At 39.4% G+C, this 27961-nt stretch overlaps 1 long non-coding RNA gene across 1 annotated transcript; it reads right to left on the reverse strand.

Moving 5' to 3' along the window:
- Window positions 1–405: 405 nt before the first annotated feature.
- Window positions 406–27943, reverse strand: LOC126081453 (uncharacterized). The gene is made up of 5 exons (XR_007518397.1): window positions 27856–27943; window positions 25926–26012; window positions 4440–4555; window positions 3405–3492; window positions 406–513 (listed from the first exon to the last, which is right to left on the reverse strand). It is a non-coding gene; the product is annotated as an uncharacterized LOC126081453 (long non-coding RNA).
- Window positions 27944–27961: the final 18 nt, after the last annotated feature.

A 27961-nucleotide genomic window follows, 5' to 3' on the forward strand; every position in this document is an offset into this window, starting at 1 on the left:
CTAGGTATTGACAGCCTAGCTAGCCCTTGTATTATGTAGTTGATTTTCTGTTACGAGCTTGATTCTTCCTATGAAGCTTTCTGTACTGTCTATATTTTGTGCTACCCAGTTTCCATAACAACATGTTTGTTCCCATGGAGAAACAGAAATGAACACTTAAACAGAGTTGAACTTGAAGATATAGAACTTCACTCCATGGATAATTTGGCCAGGAGCTAATAAAGAGCAAATTAAGAAGAAAGCAAATATATGTTTCAAGTTCCAGGGCAAAACTAAGGAACTACTTTTCATCTCTTTTGACTTGATAGGTAGCAAATCACTGTAAATGTCATTAATAGCAATATAAACAAATTTTTTCCCCTCAAAAGCAATCTTAAAAACTCATTACTTAGACAAAGAGTTGTGATTTGTTGGTTTGTTTAATTTGTTTTATTTTAGCAACTTGGCCTTCTTAGTACAATTTGTACTTAAACATTTCAGGAATTTTTACAGTTCTCAGGACACTGCCTAGATCTGGAAAGAAAAAACAAAAACAAAAAAATTATAAGTAAAAACACCAAGACTAAGCAAATAAGTATATGATTTGGGTGTTCTGTTTTTGTTTTAAATAAAAATAAATTCCTTCTCTCTCTCTTTTTTAATGTCCAGAATTTTTCTAGTCTAACTATCACCATTTTTTTTTTTTTTTTTGGTCCCATTTGAATACAGCTTGCAAAAGGGTGTGAATTCAGCTGCCTTAGTTTAACATGAAGGGGAGCTGATAATCTTAGTTAAGGCTGGCACTTCTCTGCCAAATTCCTAACAACATTACAGCAGGACTTTGAAGGATACCAGTAAAATAATTCACATCTATCTGCAAGCTCCATTCAAGTGACATAAACTCCACTTGCAAAAGATAAAGCAAAATCGCTTGGCTCCGGTGGCTCTTCGTCTCCCTCCCTCCTGCCTGTCTACTTTTTTCCTCCCACTTTATAATCCAGACACTTGGCTCCCGTTCCATTTGTATCCTACTTCTTTGTTTGCTGTTCTTCTGTCTTCTTTGTGCTTAATTCTTTCTCCTTAAGCCCTGACCTCCTTTTTTCCCCACTCTGTCCTCCTGTTCCTGCTCTATCTTCTCATCGTTTTTCTGACTTCGCTCCTGTTGCTTCCTCTCGTCCCTCTTCAATCTTTAGCTTTTTTTTTTTTTGTATCATCCTTATTTTCTGCCTCCTTCCCTGCCTTCGGAGCCCTGGCGGCTCACTGGTTAAGAGCTCAGCTGCTAACCAAAAGGTCAGCAGTTCAGTCCAATTCACCAGCCACACCTTGGAAACCCTATGGGGCAGTTTTATGTGTTGTCATCGACTCCACGGCAACAATTTTTTTTCTCCTCCCTGCCCCCGCCGCCTTAATTTTTCATTCTTCACACATTTTCTTCCTCTATTTGCCTTCCCTTTTCTTCTTGAGTTTGTGCATTTTGTTTCTCCTTGTTATTATTTATTGTTCCTAGAAGTCTTCCTATTCTCTCTCCTTCCATACATGTGTTTTTGTTTCCCTGATTGTTTGAATCCAAGTCCCACTCACCTTTTGCAAAGGATTGTAATTGAAGCAATCTTAAGTGTTTATTTAATATAATAAAACCGAGAAGAAAAATTAGTCAGAAAATAGCACCCTAAATAGCAGATTGCCACAATCTGTCTCCCTCCTAGGTTACTCATTGTTTTGGTGTGATTCTGACTCACAGTGACCCTATAGGACAGTACAACTGCCCCATGGGGTTTCCAAGGAGTGGCTGGTGGATTCGAACTGCAGAATTTTTGGTTAGCAGCTGAACGCTTATCCTCTGTGCTGCCAGAGTTCACTTGCAGGTTACAAGGAATACAATCAGTGAGATCTGCCATCTTCTAGAACAGTCTAGATCAGGCAGTATTCACCCTAAAATGAAGTAGAGAAGATCCGGCCTCTGAAATCAGCAAGCTGAAAATGCTGAGCTGCCAACACTCAGGACAAAATAACTTTTGCACATTAGTGGCAGACTAACCAGCAGCAGAATAAAGGCCAGGGCCCAGGATTAATTGTAGTTTTTGAAGAAACAGTTAAAAGGAAACAAGACACGAAGATTTTCTCCTACTTATTTTTATATTTTTGGAGGAGAGGAGAATAACCGCTTTCATCATCTTATATTTTTATTCCATATAGAAGATAGTTTTTAGAGTTTTTGTTTTAGTTTTCGAAATTGTATATTCATTTTTCTTTTATATAGTTTCACCTAATTTTCAACTGTGTGCAATAGTAGACTGCAAGTAAAGGTAAATGACTCTCGGGCTTAAAAATATGACTTTGGACTAATGAAATATACATCCAAATATCTGAACTTTTAATGACCATATAGTTACATAAAATTGTATGTCAATGGCAAGTATAATATATAAAATATATATTACTAAATCCATTATACTAGTGTCTTTGTTTATGCTTTTGGCAAACTATATTTTAATTTAGATTACATTTATTAATCACCTAAAGGTCATATGTGACACCTGTTTTAGAATCTCTGATAAATTTTCAGTCTTTTCAAATCTGTGGTAAAAATATTGACTGCCCCGTAACATCTACTGGTTTTGTACTACTAAGTGCTTGGTCCATCATTTTCACTCACCATGGTTAAGATATATGCCCTTTCTCTTTTCCTCAGTTTACTGATTTTGCATTTAACATATTTTACCGTGCTTAAAGACCCCAGCTCATGAAAAAAAGACAGTGGATTGAAAACTATACCATTATTATATAAAATTTTAGTACAGAGAAATTTTCAACAACTTCCTGTCATCATTAATGGTATGATTATAGAGCTACCACATACAATCTTGTCTCATAAAAAACTCATTGCCGTTGAGTCGATACCAACTCATAACGACTTTATAAGTCAGAGTAGAGCTGCCCCAAAGGGTTTTCAAGGAGCAGCTGGTGGATTTGAACTGCGGACCTTTTGTTTAGTGGCCAAGCTCTTAACCACTGTGCCACCAGGGGTCCCACAGGTTGTGGAATCCACACTCGAGTGAGCACCGTTTTTTACCTGATCTATATGTGGGGCCCCACACACAGTTGGTCTTTTCAATCATCTCATAACATATGAAAGTTGGACAATGAAAAAGAAAGACAAAAGAAGCATTTGAATTGTGGTGCTGGCAAAAAAATATTGAAGGACTGGTAGAATAAAGAACAAGTAAGTCTTAGAAGAAATACAACCAGAGTGCTCCTTATAAGAAAGGATGCCAAGACTTCAACTCGCTCACTTTCAGACGTATCATCAAGAAAGATTAATCACTAGAAAAGGGCATCGTGCTCAGTAGAGGGCCAGTGAAAACAAGGGAAAGCCTTGATGAAATGGACTGGCACAACAGCCACAACAATGGGCTTAAGCTTACCAACAATCATGAAGATGGCACAGGATTGGGCAACGTTTCATTCTGTTATATGTAAGGTCACCATGAATTGGAGCTGACTAGAGGACATCTAAGAACAACAAAGCATACAGTTGGATTCATTCAGCAACTCTCGCTGAAACTATGCCATGCTTTTACTCATCAGATGTACCTAATTTTCACTCTGATAACATTGGTTTTGCTCTCTAGAAATCAGGAAACATAATGGTTTTAGAGTGGAGAAGAATTAGATCATGTCTCATTTTACAGAGATGGAAGGTGCTGCCCAGAGAAATGATGCAACCTGGCCACAATTTTATCATTACACTCAGCATTAGAGTCAATTCTCCTAATTCCTAGCCTCAATAATATAATTTTGAAGACATTCAATGGTAGCTTAGGAGATAACAATATGTCTCAACCACATAAATCCCATAGGTACAACCTTCTACGTTTTTAGCTTAACTTTATTCCTGAGCAATTTTGTTCTGCAAACTGCTAGAGAACTGAAATAATTTCTGGGCAATTCTCTTGTACTGCTTGCTATGTAATCCAGTAACATACTGGATGGGTTTTTGAGAGTGGATATCACCATCTTCATTGACTAAAGTAGTGGAAAATATTTTCTAAAAAAAAAAGGAACTGCTCAGTGCTATTGTGACATGTATATTACTACCGAATAATTTTGGAATATTAAAATTAAGTCATAGAAATAGAGTTTCTTAGGAATTAAAATATTTACTTTCCCACTAATGTTTTAGGAAACTTCACCAGTTTACTCATCTTCTCTACAAAGATTTTTTTATTAATATCAACCCACGCTTTTCCCTCACTTTCTATTACTCAATACCAACGTGTGGGTTTTGCTATAGTACTTTTAGTTTGTTTCTGTTCTCTTGCTGTGTCTAGAAAGCTCATCAACCCCTGTGTACCAAGTTTATCTTTTGCTTGTTTTCTCTCCTCCATGGTGTGCATATCCAAAAAACCAAAAACCAAACCCATTGCCACTGATTCCATTCCAACTCATAGTGACCTTACCGAACAGAGTTAAACTGCACCAGAAGGTTTCCAAGGAGCTGCTGATGGATTTGAACTGCCGATCTCTTGTTTAACAGCCATCTCTTTACCACTGTACCACCAGCTAATAAGTGCACCTGAAGTGAACAAAAATTGAACTAAAGACAACTTCATCACAGAAGCAATTATCAATTGAAAGCAAAATTCAAATTTTAATCTATCTTGCTAAAAGTGTCAAAAAAAATGTACATCATAAATCTAGGTGCTAACAGAATTAATCATTAATGGAAAAACTTTTAAATGAAAATTACTATGAAACAGTATCTAAGAATGATGATTAAAATTGTTTCTTCTCCTAGCACGTGAGTGCATATTGATGAAAAGAACAAGCAGGAAGGAAAAAACAGTGCATGCCATCACAAAATCATGATGCCCGTTCATAAATATTTTATATTTCCCCTTTTTTTTAGAACTGAAAGAGGCATATGGTGAATTTGATCTTAAACTTCATTTGAGAGAGCAATGAAAGAAGAGATGAAGAGCATACTGGTCTCTAAGAAGCCATAGCTGCTGCAGATGTTGCAAGAATGAGTTAGATAATTGCCCATTATTCCGGAGCCTCATGTCTCTTTTAAGTGGGGTCCAGTTGCACAATGAGTATTTGGAAGGTTTTTTGACATGTTTATTACACTCTATGAGTTCTTTTGTTTAAAGATAATTTCTTTGAAGATCAAAGTAATTATTTAAGTGCTAAGAGTAATTAGTCCCATAACTCAATACCAATAAATTTATTTTCCAGGATCTGGTTTTCTAATTTATAGTTAAGTCATCCATTGTTTTACCAAACTTGATTTGACTGATTATTTGATAATATTAACATCTAAATCCATTTATTTCTGGGACTAATTTTGTTTCTTCTATTTGCTTTGCATTGAATTATTGTGGTTTAAATAGCCTGCTGAACATGACCACTGTCAAATAAGATTATAAATTTTCATAAAAGCCAACTAAGGAATTCATAACCATAGCTCTTGGTCGCCACCTAAAGGTTTCTTTCATGTTTTATTTTATGTGAGACCTACTGTGCATTCCTTTTATAGTAAAATTGTTGCATCTATTGTCCCATGTTTCTACATAAGTGTAGCATAAAGACATTTGTTTCAGCATGCAGCATGTATTTTTTTTTTTTTTTACTTTTGTATGTTTGTATTCTCACCACTGGTTTTACTGGGATATTTGTATTAGCAAAAAAAAAAAAAGTATACCCATTTCTCAATCTATCTGATACAAAAAGCAATTTAAACTGGGTCCTTTAAGTGGCCTGAGAATTGTCATTTATTCAAGATATACTTAGTGTGTCATTATTATGCAACACCCCTACTCCTAAGCCCATCTTGGAAATAGAAAAATACTTGAGTCATGGCTTCTGACTTCAACAAGCATTTGCCAGTTACTGATGTAGTAGGAAACTGGCTCCATTTTGTCATAGTCTGTATTAAGATTATTAATGAGATGCCAACAGAGTAAATCTAGGGAAAAACTGAACAAAAATGTTTCTTATTTCCAATTTTCCAAGGTAAACTCTATTAAACCCATGTTTATTGAACTACTGCTGAGTGTAATGTATATGCTAAATTCTTCAAATTACATAGTCGAGAACATTAAAAACAGGTATAATCTCTTGATAATTTCTAAGGGTAAATGGGATCTCAGAATTATTTATTCCCTGTGTCATATCCTATTCTCGTTTCCTTTATTCTCCTTCTAAGAAACACTACGTAGCGTCAAGCCAAATATCTCCAAACCTGAGCTCTGACAAAGTCGTGTTTGGAGCACTGAATCAATGCCATCTATGATATCATAGTGAAAAGTTAGTTATGAGTTCTACAAGCTTCTCATTTCAAAATCTGTATGGGTAAAGTACCTATAAATCATCCAAATCCTTATCAAACACATATACTAGTGCCTGTACTTGCCTTAATAGATCCATGTATTTAGTCCTTGATTTATTTATAGACTGCCATTCATTTATTCATTCAAAAAATATTTATTAGACACCTACTATGTGCCAGGCACTCACCATTATCTGTTCAATAAAGCAGATGTGGCCTTTGTCTTCATGAGGCTTGCAAAGGAAAAATAAACTAATAAAAATATGGAATGCATTATGGTACAGGCTACAGATAAATTTAACACTGTATTGTGATAGAGAACAATGTTGGGGAGAGATCTACTCTGGATAGTGTAGTCAAAACAGGCCTTTCTGAAGGGGCAATATCTAAATTGAGAGCTGAAAGTAAGGATCCTGCCCTGCCAAGAACAGAAGAGGCAGAGGGACTTGTCTATGCAAAAGCCAAAATACTCAAAGAAGGCAAGGCAACTAGAGCAGAGGGAGTAAAAGTTAGAATATCATAAGGTGGGATTGGGGCAGCATGAAGGGACCAAATCAAGCAAGGCCTTGAGAGCCACAGTAAGGTATTCGAGTTTTATTTGAAATCAGATGGAAAGCCACAGTAGCAGGTTAAAGAAGGAGGTAACTTCACTTGAAAGTTTAGCATGGAGAATGGATTGAAGGCAGCCAAGAGCAGGAACAGGGAGACAGGAGTTTATTGCAGAAATTCACATAAGAGAAATGATGGTGACAAGGACGAGGGTGTAGCAATGGAGGCACAGAGAGCTGGATACATTTAAAATGAATTTTTGTGTTGGACTCAAAAGAATTTGGTGGTAAGTGAGATGACTAGGTTTTTCCTTCCTTCCCAGCTTGCTAGTACTTGCTCATATCAACACATGTTTAAAATTTTCACATAGTTCCCCATATTAGATTTAGATTTCCATATTAGTTGTCAAGGCACAACTAAGCTTTAAATTTAGTAAAATAAATCAATTAAAAAAAAAAATCTTAATTGAATGACCAATGTATATTATCTAGCATCTTCTGCCAGTGAGATAGTCTACAAAAAATAATAATAATTTTGTAGGTAAAAGAAATCTGTCTCTTAAAAGCACCAAAGCTTTTTTTTTTTTTTTACCCACTTTCAAGGATTTTTTTTTCTAAATTCTTTAATTATTTCCCTTAAAAAATAGTTAAATTTCTCAAAAACTCAGGCTTAGCATGATGGAAAGCAATTGCTGTACCACTGTAATGTAGAAGTACCTCTAAAATAGTGAGATATAAAAGTGGTTTTCCTCTACTCTGAAAAACCCCTCAACTACTGTGCTCTCAGATGTTCCTGGCGCTCATTGTGCCTGCCTGTAGGCCATCTGTGGCTGACCCATTCTAACATGTTCTTTTTCCTTTGCCGTAAGCTAGAAACGTCTCTGTTAGACTTTCATGCAAGTTAATAGTAAGTTAGACCCCAAGTAAATGACCCAAGTAAATTTCTGTATTCTATTTTGATCACACAAGGGCCTTTTTCACATGCTGTTTCCTCAAGTATATTTTAGGTCATTGAAGTTGTCAGATCAGCAACTTTTAAGTCAGGGCAATGTCCCTAAACTAACATTTTATTTCCCACATTTTCATGATGTTCATTGAAAATGGAATTCACATTACTATACCTATTAGCATTTTAATTTTCTACAAAGGATTCTTCCTTATGCTACAATTTCAATTATACCATCATGAATGTTGGGCTTTTATTTGATACCTAAAGTATAGCTCTCAAGTGTAACATAAAAGCATGTAAAATTTGACCATAAAAGTAGACTAAAAAAAAAATCCCAATTTTCTTGATTTGGACTGTAATGTTATCTCTCTTTTCTTTTTTTTTTTTTATTTGACATGGCATGAAAATTAAATAAATCAAATGTCTAGACAACCCCAATATGTAACATCACTTTCAAAGTGTCTTTTGACAAGCAACATGTGCGTATTAAAAACCCAAAGGCAGTGTTTGAAGTGACTTTTCAAAACAACTACATTCCTCAAAACTACCTCTGTATCACCACCTTGTTTCTTGGAAGAAAATGTGTAAATGTGTAATGGAAATGTGTAATGATAAAAGCATCTGTATAAACAAAGAACATTCTTAACATGCATGAGGGCTTATTGAACAGGCAGATACCAAATCCCCACGGCTGACCTGCTAAATCAGAACTCCTTGGAGAGGCCCAGAAATTGACATTTGAAACAAGTGCTCCCAATCAGATTGATACAGGTGGTCCTTAGAACAATCTTTAGACAGCAATGTCATAGACCCCCAGTAAGTAACCCTAAGTGTCCTGTCTTTTTCAAACCTCTGGTAGATTTCCCAAAGATTGCTACATCAATATATACCATTCTATATAGTCTTCCTATAAGGTGACATTGACATCCCTCAATCAAGAGATGGGGTTTAAGTTCCTTCTCCTTGAATTTGGGTGGAATTTTGACTGCAGGAGAAGTGATGCTATGTGACTTGCAAGATTAATTCATAAAATGCAATACAGCTTCGGACTGGTTCTCTAGGGATGCTGCCCTTGGAATCAGGCTGTAAGAAAGCCAAGCAGCCATGTGGAAAGGCCACATGTAAGTCTTTCAGCCATGGCTCCAGCTGAAGCTCCCATCAGCTACCAGCCATCAACTACCAGTTAGGTGAGTGAGCAAGTCTTTAGACAATCCTTCTCCAGTCCCAGCTTTCGGGCCACCTCAGTGAAGCAAAGGCAAGCTCTCTCACCAAGCCTTGGTCAAGTATCAGATTTGTGAATAAAATTAAGATTGTCACTAAGTTTTACAGTAGTTTTTTATGCAGCCACAGGTAACTAGACAAATTCTAAATACTTTTGTGGCTTCTTCAGATGAAATATAAGGCCCCAGATAACCTTCAGGCATTCTAATGTGAATTTAAAGAGTTCTAATTCTAGCCAGCCAGATCTATCTTCAGGCCCGCTTATTGGGTCCTTCTTTAGTTAATTGTCTAGATTTTGAGATTTTGTCCTCCAGAGGACATTGGGCAATGTCTGGAGATATTTAATGGTCAAAACCTGGAAGAACATCTAGTGCGTGAACCAGGGAGACTTCTAAACACCCTGCAGTGTGGCACAGGATAGTCCCACAGTGAAGAATTATTGAGCCTACATAGTACTGAAGTTGAGAAACAGACCTAGATATGGTCCACAGCAGTGAGATACTCCAGTCTTATCTACTATTTTCCTCATTTCAGGTGTCATGGGCTCAATCTGATGTTTTGTACACCTCTCTCTACCACTTAAATCAGCTCGAATTGCTGCATTTGCCATTAATTACTTAAGGCAGATATAAAAAAAAATCCGTCAATATTCTTAGAATTTTACCTCTGAAGCATCCAGCTAAACAAAACCATTTATATGATTTACATTGTTCAAGATGATGACAAAAATTGCTGTTAGGGTGCAGTCTTAGTCATCTAGTGCTGCTATAACAGAAATACCACAGGTGGATGGTTTTAACAAAGAGAAGTTTATTCTCTCACAGTTCAGTAGGCTAGAAGTCCAAATTCAGGGTGCCAGCTCCAGGGGAAGGCTTTCTCGCTCCGTCGGCTCTAGAGGAAGGTCCTTGTCATCAGTCTTCTCTTGGTCTGGGAGCATCTCAGCACAGAAACCTCAGGTCCAAAGGATGAGCTCTGCTCCCAGCGCTGCTTTCTTGGTGGTACAAGGTCCCCTGTCTCTCTGCTTGCCTCTCTCTTTTATATCTCAAAAAGATTGGCTTAAAACACTATCTAATTTTGTATATCTACCTATGAGTCAAAATTGACTCGATGGCAGTGGGTATCTCATCAATGTAACTGCCACTAATCCATCGCATTTCATCATAGTGATAGGATTTACAGCACATAGGGAAATCACATAAAATGGTGGACATCACACAGTACCAGGATTCATGGCCCAGCCAAGTTGACAGACATTTTTGGGAAACATAATTCAGTCTGTGACAGGTGCTTATTTGCTGAGGTTCATTTCTTTCTAAACAGGATTTACCAAAAAGTCAATCTTTCTGTCAAGTTGATTCTGACTCATAGCAACGCTATAAGACAGGGCAGAACTGCCCCATAGGGTTTCCAAGGCTGTAAAACTTTTCAGAAGCAGACTGCAACATCTTCCTCCCGTGGAGCAGATGGTTGGTTCGGACCCATCAACCCTTCGTTTAGCAGCCAAGTGCTTAACCACCATACCACCAAACCAAAAACCAAACCCATTGCCGTCAAGTAGATTCCAACTCACGCCACCAAGACTCCTTAAATAGGACTTATCTTGTCCAAAAAACAGTGATTAGGCAAATTCATTGCTGTCCTCTTTGGACGCTAAGCAGATGAAAGCTTGTTCATTTAAAAAAAAAAAAAAAAAGGAAATTCCTCGGGTGTAGAAGGGAAATGGCTATTATTATAACAATTACCCCAGCAAGAACAATGTGTTATTTCATTCTTTCATAATAATGAGCTTTTCTGAAAGTGTTACTATCATATTGCATTTGTGATAAAGGGACAAAAAGCAAAGTGTTTTTCTTTTCAAATTTTATCTGTTGAAGGAAAACATCAATTTACTAAAATAATTGCTCAATAATTATTTAGTTGGAACTTTTCTGTTTTTAACTCTTTTTCACTGAAGCAAAAAAAAATTTGTTTACTGTCATACTTATGCTTACTATCTATGGAAGAGAAACCTGAATGTCTAGAATAGTTTCAAGTACTAAGTGTGCGCTGTGTGTAGTCCACAGCTGCTAGAAGGTCATGATAAAAGCATGAGTTCTTGAGTAAGGTTGCCTATGTTTAAATTGCTTTAAGGACTAAGATGCACCTGTCCAAGCTATGGTGTTTTCAATTGCCTCATATGCATGTGAAAGACGGACAATGGAAAAAGGAGACCGAAGAAAAATTGATGCATTTGAATTATGGTGTTGGTAAAGAATATTGCATAAACCACAGACGGCAAGAAAAGTGAACAAATTTATCTTGGAAGATGTACAGCCAGAGTGCTCCTTAGATGTGAGGATGGCAAGGCTTTGTCTCACTTACTTTGGACATGTTATCATGATGGACCAATTCCTGGAAAAGGACATCGTGCTTGGTGAGGTATCAGTGAAAGAGAGGAAGACCATCAATGACATGGACTGACACAGTGGCTGCAACAATGGTCTCAAGCATAGCAATGATTTCGAGGATGGCACAGGACCCAGCAATGTTTTTATCAGTATGACATAGTGTCTCTATTAGTTGAAACCAACTCTACGGCACCTAACAACAACAACAACAGATTTACATCCTAACTCTACAATGTCATCTTGGGCATGTTATTTTCATCTCTTGTGACTCAGTTTTCTTTCTTGCAACATGGTAATAATAGTAGTACTGAAGTCAGAAATGCCTCTGAGGATTGAAAGAAAAAGTGAGTGGAAATTATTTAGCATAGTCTCTGGCACATAAGATGTACTTAATGAATAAGAATCAAGTACAGTTAAAATGCTGGCTTTATAATTAGTTAAAAATGACCTTATGTCGTTTGACCTCTCTAATGTTCAATTTTTTTTTTCATTTGTATTACAAGGGTCTTAATTTCTAAAATTCAATTCACAGTTATCCACTGTGCCAGGTTCTTTCTCACTCTGAATTCCCAAGATTCTGGCCTCTCATGTAGGTCTAGGTCTATTTTCCACATCAGGAGTGTCCAATTTATATGAATAAAACATATCTTTTATTTTCTTTATTATTTTAATACAAATCAAAGTTAGCTTCCATAAGTTTTGTGTATTTACTAAATACTTAAAGGTTTGATTTGGCATCAAGTTAGTATATTTTGAAATGCTGGGATACTTGGATTTCCATGCCAAGTTTTATAGATATTATCTATTGTCTCCTAAATTGATTTTAAAATGCCAATACCTACATCTAGGTAAGCTAAGGATGGGTAAACTGTCCTATAGACCTTACTTTTGTTGACATACCAAACAGAAGTTTCCATACTGATAATCTGAAAACATTAAGTATGGCAGCATATATAAAGATTCTTTGAGAAATGTAGACATCTCACTCTCTCAGGTAACTCTCTGACCTCTGTCATTCTCTTTTTATCTGGCATCTCAAAAGAGGTCTCTAACTTATCAATACGCTGTGGTCTGCCTTCTATCGTACCCTTCACTGTGGATGATCTCCATAATGGCAATGGTGACCTCGTGGGTTCAAATCCAGTGGGGAATACAGAGTCCTATGATAGCTGACTTTTCTGTAGCATTTGACCTTCTAGTCAGTTCCTTCTTTTAGAAACATGTCAGCTTTTTTGGCTTCTATCAATGAGACCACACTTTTCTTGTTTCCCTGCCTCTCTGAACATCCTGGCTCAGCCTTCAGTTGTAGTCTTTCCCAGACCTCTCTACTTGGCCTTATTCTGTAATCATTCTGCGTGTTCTCCCATGGAATGTCCAAGACTTTATGTACCATCTAGCATGTTCTTACTTCCAAACCTATGACATTCAGTACTCCTCCTTTAAGCTCCAAACAATATTTCCACTGTCTTCTTGACATCTTTATCTGATATTCCTGCAGGCCATATCTAAATTACCTTCCCCATTAAGATTATTTTCCCTCCTATATTCCTTGGCTAATCACTAAAGTCGTTTTACGTCCTAAGTAGCTCTTGAGCCTGTGGCCTGCTGTCTATCACTAAATATCACTCTCTTATTCCAGGTTATTTCCACCTTTCACCTAACCCTGCTCCAATCTCGTCTTCTCAGTTCATTCCTCACACTAACACCAGTATGAGTCATCCAAAACGTCAGTATGACCAAACCATCTGCCTAGTCAAAACTTTTCAGTGACTCCTCATCATCCGCAGGAGAATGTCTAAGCTCCCTCGACAACAGATAGGGTCCTCCGTGGTTATCTCTGCACCCTTCTCTAGTTCTTTGTTGTCTACTTCTTTCCATAGTCAAACTACAACCCACTACAATACCTTATACCTCTGGGCCCTTGCACCTTCTTCTCCTTTCCTTTAATGATCCTAGTATCCATTCCTTTAGAAGTCCCTGGGTGGTGCAAACAGTTAAGCGCTCAACTACTAGCCAAAAAGTTGGTGGTTTGAACCAACCCAGAGGTGCCGTAGAAGACGGGCCTGGTGATCTTCTTTCAAAAGGTCACAGCCTTGAAAACCCTCTGAATCAGTTCTACTTTGCACACGCGGGGTCACCATGAGTGGGTATCGATGATACGGCAACGAACAGCTACCCATTCCTTATTCATTCTTCAAAATCCTGTCCGGGCTCTCTCATATCAAGTCCTTCCTGATTCTCAAATGAAATAAATTCTCCATTCTCCTTACTATACCACATGTTCCAAACACATTGCTATTATCATTGGTATTATCCTGTGTTAGTTATTTTTAAAATGACTGTCTACCTCAGTATACCATGAAGTCCTAGGACATAGAGACCATGTCTTAATCATTATTATATTCTAGCATATGCCAGTGCTCCATGTATGTTTGTTGAATTATTAATTGAGTAAAATATAAATTAGTCCACCAAGGATTCAACTTGGTATAAAATGTCTAAGGAAAAAGGCATATAGTTAAAACTCTTACTTTTAATTTCAGTGCTTAAACTTCTCACTCACACTAGGCTTTCACCTTTGACTTCACCCCTTCCCCATCCTCACTTTTATGCTACCCGTAATCTTCTTGACTCTGCTCACTCAGCTACTCCAGCTAGTTTGAGGCCTCAGAATGACCAGGTTTTCTTTTCTTTTCTTTTTTTACTTTTATTGTTGTAAAATACACCTAACATAAAATTTGTCTTTTAAATGTACAATTCAGTGATATTAATTAAACTCACAATTTTATGCAACTTTCACTGCTATGTATTTCCAAAACGTTTCATCACTCCAAACAGATACTCTATACCCACGAAACAATAACTCTGCATTCCTCATCTCCCTAGACCTGGCCCTGATAACTTCTAATCTACTTTCTGCATCCATGAAGTTCCCGATTCAAGACATTTCATGTACGTGGAATCATATTTGTCTTTTTGTGTCTGGCTTATTTCACTTAGCATAATATTTTCAAGCTTCATCCACATGATAGTATGCACCTTTTTATGGCTGAATGATATTTCACTGTGTGTACCTATTATATTTTATTTACTCATTCAACTGTTGATGTGCACTTGGGTTTCTGTCTTTTGGCTATTTTGAATAATGCTGCTATGAACATTGGTGTACAAATACCTGTTCCAGCTTCTGCTTTCAAGTCTTTAGGGTATACACATAGGAGTGAAATTGTTGGGTCATACAATAATTCTATATTTAACTTTTTGAGGAATTGCCAAATTATTTTATACAGCAGCTGTACCATTTTACATTCCTATCAGCAATGCACAACGGTTCCAGTTTCACCATGTGCTTGCCAATACTTGTTATATTTATTTTTTTAATAACGGCCAAGATGACTGGGTATTTAAAGAGAACTTCTTGTGTTATCCTTAAAAGGCTGGGAGTCTCTGAACCCTGTTTAGTCTTAAGACTCTGATTCCCGGCTAGTAGAAATTATTTTTAAAATGCCTTAACACATAGACGTGTATATATTCTAACATTTCTATGTGTCGTCTGTCCTAGAGTCCAAAATAACTAAGAGAAAACTAAAATAGAGTAAGGTTTTCAGAATGATTTTTCAAGCACTGGCTTCTGACCAAAGAAAGGTTGTAGGCCAATTATGCTTCCAACAGTTGTTTCTCCCCTGACCAATTCTATAGCAACATATTGCTGCCAGCTGGGTAAAGTATTTATGATGACCCTTTAAGTTCTTCAAAGTGTTGTTATTGTGTAACCTTTCTAATATTCTAGGAAGTACTTTTTAATAATTTCTTTAAAACGCTGGGCTTACTGTCTTACTGAACACTTTACATAAATCACAAAACCTGAAGTTGCCCAAGTTGTATGGTCCACCTTCTCTTAAGCATCTCTCCAATACTGTCTGTAGGGTCCTTGATGGAAAGTTATATTATTATTTAGTTCCAGGATCTGAAGCCAACTGGGCAAGATCTAGGACTGTAGGCTTTTTTTTATATAGAAATTGGACTGCCAGGTAATGAACGTGAGGAATCTATTGCTAGGCAAGGCCCAGGATTGTAAACTCCAAGCGGGTTGTCATAACAGAATTCCCTGAGATTTAGTCACTGGCAGAAATGGCAGTTGTTCTCTCAAGAGGATCAGTAATCCAATAAATAACACCTTCTGAAAATTACTTTTTATTTTTGGAAAAAATCACTTATCGGAACACATCAGACTTATAGAGCTACAATAAGGATAACATATTTTGGAGGATTCAGAATGAATTGAGCACCAAGACAGAAGGCTCTCAAAAAAATAGGAAACTTTCTGTTTCATGAAAGTAAAACTGATTTAATGGGAGAGAAGCTGTTATTACTCTAAACCACTTCCTGCAGGCTGAATAAAATATAAAGAGAAGAGTTACAATGGGAGAGTGGCAAGCGCCAGGTCATAGAAAAGGTAACAGGTTGTCATTATCTGGTAAAAGGAATTGTGGGGAAATCAGTGGTTTTACTCATGCTACATTCCATTTGCTGTAACGCATTCCTGCTGCATTGATGTTAACTGTTCAATTGATCTAAAGAAAATAAAGAATCAGAGGCTAGGCACTCCTGTCACTTTGTCTGTGAGCCACCAATGCAGGGCTCACAAACTTAAATGCCTAAAGGATTTGATCATGTAACAAATAGGAGTGAACCAGGCCTTGGTGTAAGCAAACCCGTAAGGCAATCGTAATGAGAAATGGTAACTGACACTCAGGAAGACAATAGGGAGGGTAAGAACCATGGTAAACTAGAGAGCCTGAGCCCTTGCTATGCAGGTTCAGCTTACTGCCTTGCAGAAATGCAAGCCCGCTTTTGCCAAACATTCTAATTATTCAAGAGAGGCTGAAAATCAAGATTTTAGCAAATCAACTGATTTTAAAATTTTGGGAAAATATTCAATATTTTGTTAAACTACTGTGTGGGCTGCTACTGTGCAGGCCAAACAAAACAGGCCTACTGGCCATATTTGGTCCATGGGCTGCTAATTGGCTACTAATCTGCACAAGCGGGTTTCAGAAATATGCGATGACCTTTCTGTTTTATTGTTATTATTATTCCTTCATTTTCTTCCTTTGTATTTAATTCTGAGATTTGTGTTTCTCAGTCAATCAAAAAGATCCAGGAAGTCCAAGTAAATAATTTGGGTTATATTGTAGTGCAAAAGGGCCTTAGCTAACAGCAAGAAAAAGAGTTAATAATTGGGCAAAATTGTGAAATATAGACTAAGAAGCAATTGTTTCTTTTGCTATTCTTGCTAAGAAATTATGAGGCCCCATGTTCTAGATCGGTTATGTCTATCTTACTAAAACCTTCCCCTTGGCCATGTGATCTCCTTTAAAGCTAAATGGAATATTTTCCCCTTTTCCCTCCAGTCCTCTCATTACCCTCTGTGTCCAGGGAGCTGGCCAGTGCAAACGTCATTAATGGGCTGTTTTGTCCTCTGTCTTCCATTGGGTTTGGCCTATCTAGGGCACTGGAAGGAGTTTGGAGGGTGGGGAAGAAATTTTAAAATTGAAATCAGGGCATTCATTTGTCCTGGTTTTTTCCCTGAGGGCTCACTGACTGATACTCTTCTTCCTATCTGGAGGTCCTCTCTATACAGCTCCGTCTCTCTCTCTCTCTCTCCTGGGTCCTGGAAATACTGTCTCTTCTTGCTCCTTCAAGCCAGGGGAGCTAAAAGCTCCCCACTGTTACTGACCCCAGGGGACTGCACCATCACATGTTCCCTTCCTTAAACCCTTCCCTACAGGCTTCAATTACCCAGCTTGACTGGGCCTTCTGTTTCCTGTTGGAAGCCTTTCAGAGCAATTTCAAAGCACACAACCATTCCCCAGGGTTAGCTCTTCATCAATTTTCTTGCATCCCAGAATCTTTTGATTTACCCTACTCAATTTGGATAGAGATTTATGCAAATATGCTTATTATTAAAATGGTCAGACATTATAAACAACCCACTTTCTATCATTGGGGTATGTCAGCATCTTTTGTTTGTCCCACCAGCTACCCTCTCTATATTGCTTTCCATCTTGGGCAAAACAGCCTTTCTAGATTCCAGCTATGGCTCCACTACCCCTTGGCTTTGGAATAGTTTTGCCACTGGTGTGTCCTGACAGGAAACCAGAGAAGATCAAAGAATGAAGTATGGTTATTTATTCTCCCTATTCCTTCCCTCCAGATAACTTCAGGCTAGCTTTGACTCTTGAACAAAGGTGATAGAGCTTGTCAGGTGGCCCTGTCCATACAGCTAAATCTCTCTAAGGTTCAGTAACTGCACCCTTCTTTTTCCCTATGAAGCCTCACAGTAGTGATGCTCCATTTCCTCTGTGCTTCTAACTCAGGGATACAACAGTATCCCTGACATCCTATTTCTATGTTTATAAATGATCCCTTTATTAACAAATTCTCCTCCAATTACCCAATTTGAGTATGGGATCTGTTTCACTGCCAAGAATCTGGTGGAATTAAAGAGAATGTCTGGCTGAGGATAAAGCCCATGAAAAGGCAAGTCAAAGTGCTTGGAAAAAAACAGCATTTTGTTTGTAGATCACGAGGTACAGATAGAGTTGGGGAGAGAGAAAGGGATTGTCACAGAAAATGGATCTGGGAGTGTGGTTTGAGGCCAGAATGTTCAAGAGTTCATAGTTAATGCCGAAGGTCTCATTCACGGCGTGGGAGAGAGTTAGGGGAGTGGCATAAGACAAACCACAGAAGGTTTAAGAAGAGGAATGACAAGTTTCAATGTGTTTCAGGAGGAAAACTCTCAGAGCGCTGTGGGTACGGGATGATTGGGAGTTCGAAAGAAAGGCGTGGAAACCTGAACTAAGTAAGGTAACAGTAAAGGCATTAAAGAGAAAGGAAAGTTGTCGTTGTTAGGTGCTGTGGAGTCGGTTCTGACTCATAGCGACCCTATAGGACAGAACAGAACTGCCCCATAGAGTTTCCAAGAAGCGACTGGTGAATTTGGAATTGCTGACCTTCTGGTTAGCAGTCGAGCTCTTAACCACTATGCCACCAGGGCTACAATATAATTTATAAACTCATGAAAGGCAGGATACATCTTTTCCAGACAACAAATATCTGTAAAAGGGGACAATAATACCTATGGCCCACTTAAAACTTAACAATCTTTGCACTGAAAAAGGTTCAAATGATCTAAAATATTGTTTCCATTTTTTTGTTTTTATTGCGATTGTATATGATGCTGAAATATACAGCATATTTCTTATATTTCTGAATCTTCAGAGTTTAAATTTCCCAGCCAATGGGATGAATGTTTCAAATATTTTTTTAAAGATTTTATTACATGCTTGTCAACTGATTTCAAGAAAATTTTTTTTTTTTTTTTTTACCATAAGTGAATTCCTATTTCGGTGATGCAATGGTTAAGCACTTGAATGTTAACCGAAAGGTTGGCAGTTAGAACCCAATCAGCAACCCTACAGAAGACCTGGCGATCTGCTCCCATAGATTACAGCCAAGAAAACCCTACCTGGCAGTTCTGCTCTGTCACATGGTATTGCTATGAGTCGAAATCGACTCAACAGTACCTAACAACCACCACCTCACTAGTATGGAGTATTGTCATTTTGAAAAGTCTTTTAGTATTTGATAGGTAAAAATAGTCTCTCTTTTTTTAATTAGTACTTTTTTTTTTTTGTAACTACTGAAGCTGAATTTTCCCCATGTTTGTAAGCATTTGTGTTTCCTATCCTTGAGTCATATGGTGATGTACTTTGCACATTTATCTATTGTAGACTTAATGTTTTCTTATCCACTTGAATGAGCACATTTTATGGTAAAAACTTTTTACCCTTTTTCACAATATTTAAAAACAACCAAGGTTTAAAAAAATTCATCATCAAATTTATTGATTTGTTCTTTTTGAAATTTATGTTGTTACTTTTACATTTAGAAAGGTATTTTATTTCCAGCACTAGAAAAATATTGATAGGTATGGTCTTCTAATTTATACTAAGCCCTTTAATCCATCATGAATCTATTTGATAGAAAGTAAATTTCTAAATTAACATTGTTAATTCTTTCCAAATCATTAACAATTGTTCCAACACCATTTACTGGATTATTTATCCCTTCTCCATTAATATGTGAAGAAGGTTTATTCTGTATTAAATTACTAATGATATTATATTAGGGTTAATTTCTGAGCTATCCTATTTGCTGACTCAGTCATCTTTTTTGTATTAATATATTATTTTCAAAGCAAATTATAACATCTTTGAAAAAAGGGATTGGATCTTATTGATGCTAGTAGTTTCTATAGGACCTATTGGTTTATACATAGTAAATGTTCACTAAATATTTACATATTTGTTAAACAAATGTTTAAATTAAATATCCTGTGACTGACTTATAAAGAATTTCCTTGCTGTGCTAGAAGGTCACATTCTTCAAGGTGAAACATGAAGTAATTTTGAAATTGGAGAAGAGGGCAGAGAATGGCGATACTCCAAGTGTAAAAATTCCATGTGAATTTGATTAGAATAATTTAAATTTTATAGTGAGCTCACTCTCCAGAGGCTATGTGATCATGAGAAAATGCTGAGAGGGAGAATTTTAGTTGCGGGCTCACTCTGAGTTATGGAAGTTCAGAAAGGCCTTCAGCTGTGTAATGATGTGCAACTTGGTCCACATACCATGGTGGCTCAACAGATGAACTATGTCAATGGTGAAATGTTGTCTTTATAATGTCTGCTGATACCTCTCTGTGAGAGAGCCAGCTGTGGGCCCCTAACATGGCTGTACATCTAGAGTCTTGGACACTAAAGTAATAACATTAAAAACTTGTTACATCTCCAGTTACTCTCCCGATACATTTAACTTTAAACAATAAATATTAAGTGCAAGGCAGAATTAAGTATGTAGTCCCTGTCATGTGCAATTAAGTGAAACTTTCATATAGTTATATATCAAACTGCACATGGATGACTTCAGGCTGAAAAGATTGCAGAACAATTTGGTTTGATTAAGGAGGCATAAAACTAGAATGTCACAAAGAATGCTAGGACTACAATCTTCTATATAAAGACATGCTCACTACATTTATCAATGTGAGTGAAGAATTGTATAGTTACCAGAAAAGGAAAGTTATGTATTCAACAAAACCAATGATATTCAATGTTACTTTCATGCCAATAGTCAAGTCTTGAAATAAATATTCATGTATTTTCAAAGTTATTTATATTGTGATATTTAAAAAATCCAAATTACTATTGCAAAAGCCCTTGAGATAATATATGGTGGATTCTAACATGTCTCATTGGTGATCTCTCCTTTGACTCTCATGATAATTTTATTTGGGGGTTATTTTAATATCTTCATTGCATAAATGAGTAAACTGAGACTCACGAGGATGTTAAATACCTTGCCTATGATTCTACAGTTACCAAGAAGCAAATTCAAATTTAGGTTCTTCAGATTCTGGAGCCCTTGTGCTTTTTATTCCTTGGGTTGCCTTAATGCCAGACAAGAATAGAATTCCAATTCACAGAGATTAGATTACAGTCACTTTTATTACTTAGTTTAGTATCCTCCTGAAGAGGAGCCTGAGACAAGGAAACAACACAAACAGTGGGGTAATGAGGGAGCAAAAGGCAGCCAATGAAGGCTCTGTCTTAATCCAGTTATCACGGTGGGCAACTGCAGCTTACTCCAACAAGGGAACTTGTGGGAGAAGGTGCTCAGTGTTACTCAAAATGTGGTATGTGACACTATCAGTCCTTGAACTCTTTGAGACTGGTCCAGGATGAAGCATGTGTAAACATTAAAAGTAAGTACTTATAACCTTTTATAGCAATTTGATATGTCTTTGGCCCAAAGATAATTTGAGATGCGCTAATACAGAATACAAGGTCCAAAGTGATTCCACACAAGGAGCAAGAGAGTTTCTCCATCAGGTCAGAGTCACTAGGTAATGAAAAAGTTTAACATGTTCATCAGCTAACTAAAAGGTCGGGGGTTAGAGTCTATTCAGAGGTGCCTTAGAAGAAAGGCCTGGCAATCTGCTTCTGAAAAAACCAGCCATCGAAAATCCCATGGAGCACAATACCAATTCTACTCTGACACACGTGGGGTCACCATAAATCGGAATCCACTTGACAGCAACTGGTTTCCCATCAGGTCAGGTCAGTCTTTGGTTGAGACAGCTTCCAGAAGTGTTCATTCCCTAGCACTTCTAGCTGTGTGCAATGAAGTGATGAGTCTGGAGGGGCATGGGAAGGTCGCTGATAAAGTCTGCTACAAATCTGACAAAGAAGGAATTTCACGAGCTAAGAAATTAATTCAAACATCATCTCATCTCTATAATCATTCTGCTAATAAGTTCCTAGCTAAAGAAGCATTAGTCCACCACATGCTATAAAAGGATAATAGAAAGCTAGGATCAGACACTCCAAGCACAAAATGTTTCATTCAATAGTATCCCTGCAGATAAGGAATATTTGCCAACCAAAGCATCTGCTAGTGGTCAGAGTAGCTAAATTAAAGCAGTATCATTATCCAAAATCCAACTGTAATGCAAAGCAGGTAATCAAAGGAAATCAGAATAAGGAATAATAGATATTTGTCAGTTTATGGGGCTCCCTTTATCAAACTAAGACAATTGTGTTTTATCGTATTGGAAAACAGTTCTATACATTCACTGAGGCAACCAAACCAAGACGTCCTCCTTCACACTCTCCACCCCCAGAACTCTAGGGCACTGGCATGTGACTCAGGTTCAGGAAATTAAGACATTCCCAAGCTGAATCTTGAGCAAGTGGCCTGAAGATGAAGGGATGGTTAGAGCACATTCTTGTCTGCTGGCCACTTAGTCCTACTGGTTTCTGGCCTGATTCAGTCTTTGGTCTCTCAGCGTCCTACTGATTCTGAACTCTCAATTTCCTTCCAATAAATTCCTTTTTTTTTTTTTTTTTTTTACTTATGACAGCTAAGTCTGATTCTGCTGCTTGAAACCATATCATAGATAAGAGGTAGTCAAGAAGAATCAGAGCCCTGCTCAATAACTCTCTTAAAGAAGTTAAGTCGGTCTCCTTACCTATTCAGGACTCAGTTACCACATTTGTAAAATGGGACGAGAGCGCCAATGTGCTTCATGGAAAATGAGTCTGTGAGACAGTCCCTAAATAAGATTCTTCCTTTGCAGCATCCAATTGCACGTTGGCCTATTTAAGTTTCTGGAAATTCCTCCAGTAAAGGGTTTAGTTTAACTTTCGCCCAGCATTTCCCAAACATAGTCAAGGCTGTCTTGTTTCAGAAAACATTAACATCACATAGAATTAATCATCCACAGAAGATCTGGGGAAGACCTGTGTGCCCCAGGTCACTTTTCTTTGAAATGGACCTAACACTGGAATTGGTCATCAAGTGCTCCTTAAGCTTTTGGGGTTCTCAGTATTAACCCATGAAAGCAGGGGTTCTTAAACTTCAGTGTATGAGAATTGTTTCAGGTCCACCTGGAACCATGCCAGATTTACTAATTCAGAACCTCCAGCAATACTCGTTAACCCAAATCCTTCCATACTTGATTACGTTGTAGGGAGTCTTCAGTCCAGAGTATAAGAGACATTACGTACTACTTCGGTGAAAAGTACCATTTAGTGGCTTATGTTGTTTTTCACGGGAAGCAATTAGAACCTATAGTCATAATAATACATCCCTCTGACCTGAGCATTCATCAGCTCCTAAGAATTGTAGAGGAAGCCAGCTCATAGAAAACTTGAAAACACCCACTTAAAACCTATTGAATCTCTGATCCCAACTTTAGAAAAATATAATATTAAAAGGCAAATATGGTTTTAGCCACAACCATGAGGTCAGCAAGAAGCCTGGTGGTGCAATGATTAAGCACTTGCTGCTAACCGAAAGGTCAGCATCTCAAACCCACCAGTGGCTCTGAGGGAAAAAAGGCCTGGGAAGCCCTATTGGGCAGTTCTACTCTGTAATATATAGTTGCTATGAGTCAGAATCAACTCTATGGCACACAACAACCACGACATTAGGTCAGCAGATCCCTGGGTGGCACAAGAGGTTTGCGCTCGACTACTAACCTAAACGTTAGCAGTTCGAATCCAGTGGGCCACAGATGAAAGGCCTGGTGATCTGCTCCTGTAAAGATTATAACCGAAAACTCTATGGAGCAGTTCTACCCTATAAAAAAGTGGGGTTGCCATCCACGTGACAGCAAGGGGGTTTTGTTTTTGTTTGTTTTTTGGTTTATGAGGTCAGCAATTTGGATAAAATCTAGTTAAAAGTCTGAATACTCAGTTGAAGGAGTCAGTCTCTCAGATGTCTCCCTTGTTCTCACTTATCTGCCTGTGGTGTATTCATTTCTCATTATAAACTGAATTAGTGAGAATTCAAGGTTTAAGGAGTGGGGAAGAAACTTAAGTCATCTAAGTTTATGACTTATTAGCAATTCAAAGAGTTTGATAATAAGAAAGCTGAAATGAATAACTAAAAGGTTATTTTTAAACTGTGAATTTCATTTGCTCTCATTACCACAAGTAATGAAAAATTAGCTGTCAGAAATTTCAAAGCAAGACAGTAGAACACACCACACAGACGAAAATTAATCAAGTTCACCATCTTTTGAAATATTTTTTCCTCTTAGAAATTTTTCAGGTAATATGATGAAGGAAACAATATTGCATTACTTCACAATATCCCATACATTTTCTTACAGGAAAAAGAATGACTTACATAACCAGAAACAGGTACTGGAAAAAAACAAACTTTTTGTTCCTGAGTCACTAGTTACATTTATGGTAAGAAAACCCTACAAATTGTTTACAGGGTTTTAGGAGAATTCACCTTTTCCTTTGCAGCCCAAAACGTACAGATAATTTGTCTGTAAATAACTTGCAGACATCACAGAATATTCTGTCGTACATTATTTCCATAACTAGAATTACAACCTCTTTACAACTGGGAAGTGATGATAAATGGCGCCAGGCTTATTCTTCCATTCTCCATAAAACTGATATCCTGACATATACCTGCATGGGCCTCAGGTAACAAAAGGTAAAGCAGTTGTCTTTGAAGGGCTTCAGAATTTCCTGAAACAGACTTATCAGCATCATTTTATTCCCCTTGCTACACAGTTGGAGCCTGGTGGTGCAGTGGTTAAGAAGTTGGCTGCTAACCAAATGGTCAGTAGTTCAAATGTACCAGCCGCTCCTTGGAAGCTCTACGGGGCAGTTCTACTCTGTTCTAGGGGGTCTCTATGAGTCGGAATCAACTCAATGGCAACAGATTTACACAGTTGTTTTAGCTTAGTATACAGAATATATCAAAAAAAAACAGTTGTGGCCAAGTTGATTTTGACTCACAGCTACCCCATGTGTCAGAGTAGAACTGTGCTCCATACGGTTTTCAATAGCTAATTTTTTGAAAGTAGATCATCAGGCCGTCTTCCAAGGCACACCTGGGTGGACTCACACCTCCAACCTTGCCGTTAGTAGCCAAGTGCTTCAGTCATTTGCAACACCCAGGCACTCTTAACCGTAAAATTAAAAAATCAGCGCATACCTCTTCAGTTTCACAGAACACATTCATTATTATTTTAATAAGCTTCTATTTTGCTTAACACTGTCATCATTATTTGCAATCCAGCATCAAGAGTTAGATTTAGAAATATGTCATGAAACTCAAACGTGATAGTTGCGCTGAGTGTAGAGTGGGTTTCCACACGTCACAATGGCCTTTTTACCTTACTGCAGCACTGCACTATCTCCAGGTAGCTATATATCTGAGGTCTGGGAAACAACCTCTGGAAAATATAGTACATGTTGCCCCATTAAAGACTCAAACGAATCAGAGCTCGTACGTGTTCATTTTGTCCTCAAATTTTCAAGTCCAGTGAATCAGAATCAACTTGATGGCAACTGGTTTTTAATATTGTTAGGTACTGATACACTTACATACTGAGCTAAAGCATTCTCACCTCCCTGCCAGCCACTTTCCAGGCCCTTCACTTTAGGACCACCAAAGACAACACCATAGTTATTCAAACATGGAATTCAGAAAAGAAAACAAATCATGAGACTGAGTTGGATTAAATCCTGTTTATTTAGAGTGTATTGCCTCTAGTGTAATTGTGTTTTACAAGCGTCAGTTTTGAAAGTTTGGATCATGCCTTTGGTCTTTCAAAATGACCTGCTTTGTACATCCAGGGGGGCTTTTAATTTTCCAACTGGGCTCCTGGTTTGCTTAGCTAATTCTGTGGGCTCCAGTGTGCAGTCCACACCTGAAAAGGGGGAGTTTTCATGTTGTGGATAATTAACCAGGTACTTTCCATTCACGCAGCTAACAATTAGAAAACAGAAAGAAAAAAAGAGAGAGCTCCTCCTACTTGTTTTTTTCCTCCAAATATGGAGATGGAAACTATTAAACAAATAAGGAGGGAAACTCCCGCATTATTTCACTTTAACCTTACCCGACTGGTGCGATACCTGCTGAGAGTGATCTACCCAACAAGTGGGCTAGGCTGCTACGGGAGATGCGGGGTTAGACTTCATCACGGAGAACCACTTCTGCCCCTAGAGGAAAAAAAGAACCATCACTCGGTGTCTCAAAGCCTTGTCTGCACTCCCGGGGGAGAAGGGGTTGGGTTCCTTCGCTAGGCCTAGAACTGTAGTGACAGGACCCGAGAAGGTGCGCTGCTTCCCAGACAGCTGCTCAGCACAGCACCCACTCCCCGATTGTGCCTAAATTTCTGAGCCGCAAGCAGGCAGAAGTACCCTCCCATCTCCTCATTAGCGTCTCTCTCCCCGTTCTGCCGCCGTCTGTAACTGCCTTGTTCCATTTATTGGGAAGGTGACGTTTAAGGTCAGAAGACGCATTGTAGCAAAAGCTCGAAGCCACCGCCAGACTCTGGGAAGAGTAAAGCTGTGGAGCCCATGGCTAAGGCACCGAGTGCAGAAGGAGCCGTGAGAAGTCTCAGGCCAGCGACTTTGGTTACAGCTCCCGCGGACTCGCTTAACTCTCCAAGGGCTGGGAGGACACCGCACGGCCTTGGGTTGGGACAAAGGGTGAACTCCTAACTCTTAAAGCAAAGTAGGCAGGTTGCTCCCAGCAGCGGAGGGTGTTGGGGGCGGGGAGAGGCCCCTGAACTCCACTTAGTATGCAGCAGCTGCAGGGCAGTGAGTAGCGCCGAACAAAGGAGCGCGCAGCACGGGGGTGGGAGATTGGGGTTTGAGCGCAGCTGCCACTCGTGCTGAACGAGTCTCCACACCCGCTAAGTGAGCGTTGGGGTGCAAGGATTCGGGGGAGGATAAGGAAGGGAACACGGTGTGCGATTCCTGTTGCGTGGCTACGCATTAGAAGTTCTTGCGAATGATGGGAATGGCAACTATCAGAGCCAAGGGGGGAAAAAAGAGCTGGAGTGTGCAAAACAAAGAGCGAGTGTGGGCCGCGGTGACTTCATGCCTCACCAATGTCCCGCCCACGCTGCTCCGAGCTGTAGCTGCTCTGCAGCCCCGGCCGCCGGTAGCGTGGGGCGGTTTCCTAGCAACTCCGGGCCAGGAGTGCTCCCAGCTACGCTCTTGTTGAGAGACCCCGGGGAGGCCAGGGCAGGACCACTCCTCCTCCGCCCATCTCCGGCCTTCCCTCCCTCGCATCCTCGGCGGGTGCGCCCCAGAACGCGTCAGCTGCCCGGGCTCTGGGTGGCGGGACGCCCGAACAGTGCGCTGGAGCCAAAAGGACGAGGGCACGCAACCACCGCCCCGCGAGGCAGGGCGCCCGGACCCGCGCGGAACCTCCCCTCCGGCGCTCGCGGCTGTCCACTCCACTCCCGGCCGAGAAGGGAGCGGCGATGTTTCGCGCTGTACACGCGGGCGCCAGTGGGCGCTTCTAGGGCGCTCCCGGGGCCGCCTCCCCCGGCTGCTGGCACCCCAAGCTTCCTCCCTCGCCAGCCAGGACGCTGCCGCCTCGTCTTTGCACGCGGCTCCACTGACGAGGCTGCAAAGCTGCAACTAAGTGGAGCTGGCCTCCCTGCCCACCTGTGGAAGAAGCTCCCGCTGATTGATGCGGCATCGACTTTTTTCCTCCTCAGCCTCGCCAGCGTCCCCTCCCACAGAAACAGCATCACTCAGTGAATGCACATTAGGGTGGTTTTTCCCCCCAGCTTCGGGCTTTGTTTGGATTTGATTGTGTTTGGCTTTTCGCTAAGCTGATTTATGCAGCAGAAGCCCCACCGGCTGGAAAGAAACAAAAGCTCTTTTCTTTGTCCGGGAGCAGGCTGCGGAGCTCTCGCTCGCGTCGCCCCCGCGGGGCATCGACCATCTGAGGAGGTGCTGCTTGCGAAGACGGTGGGACCCGCGGTGCCGAGCTGGGAGGGCCGCGGGGGCCCTGAGATGCCGAGGGGTGTCCAGGCCCGCGTACCTGCACTGGTAGCTCCGAGCCGCGGGGTCCGCCTGCTGGGCCTGCGGGAAACTTCCTAGCGAGGCTCGGCCCGCGGGCCCCGAGGTGCGCCCGGTAGGCGCGAGCG

This window comes from Elephas maximus, chromosome 8 (assembly GCF_024166365.1).
Source record: "Elephas maximus indicus isolate mEleMax1 chromosome 8, mEleMax1 primary haplotype, whole genome shotgun sequence".
Classification (NCBI taxonomy): Eukaryota; Metazoa; Chordata; class Mammalia; order Proboscidea; family Elephantidae; genus Elephas; species Elephas maximus.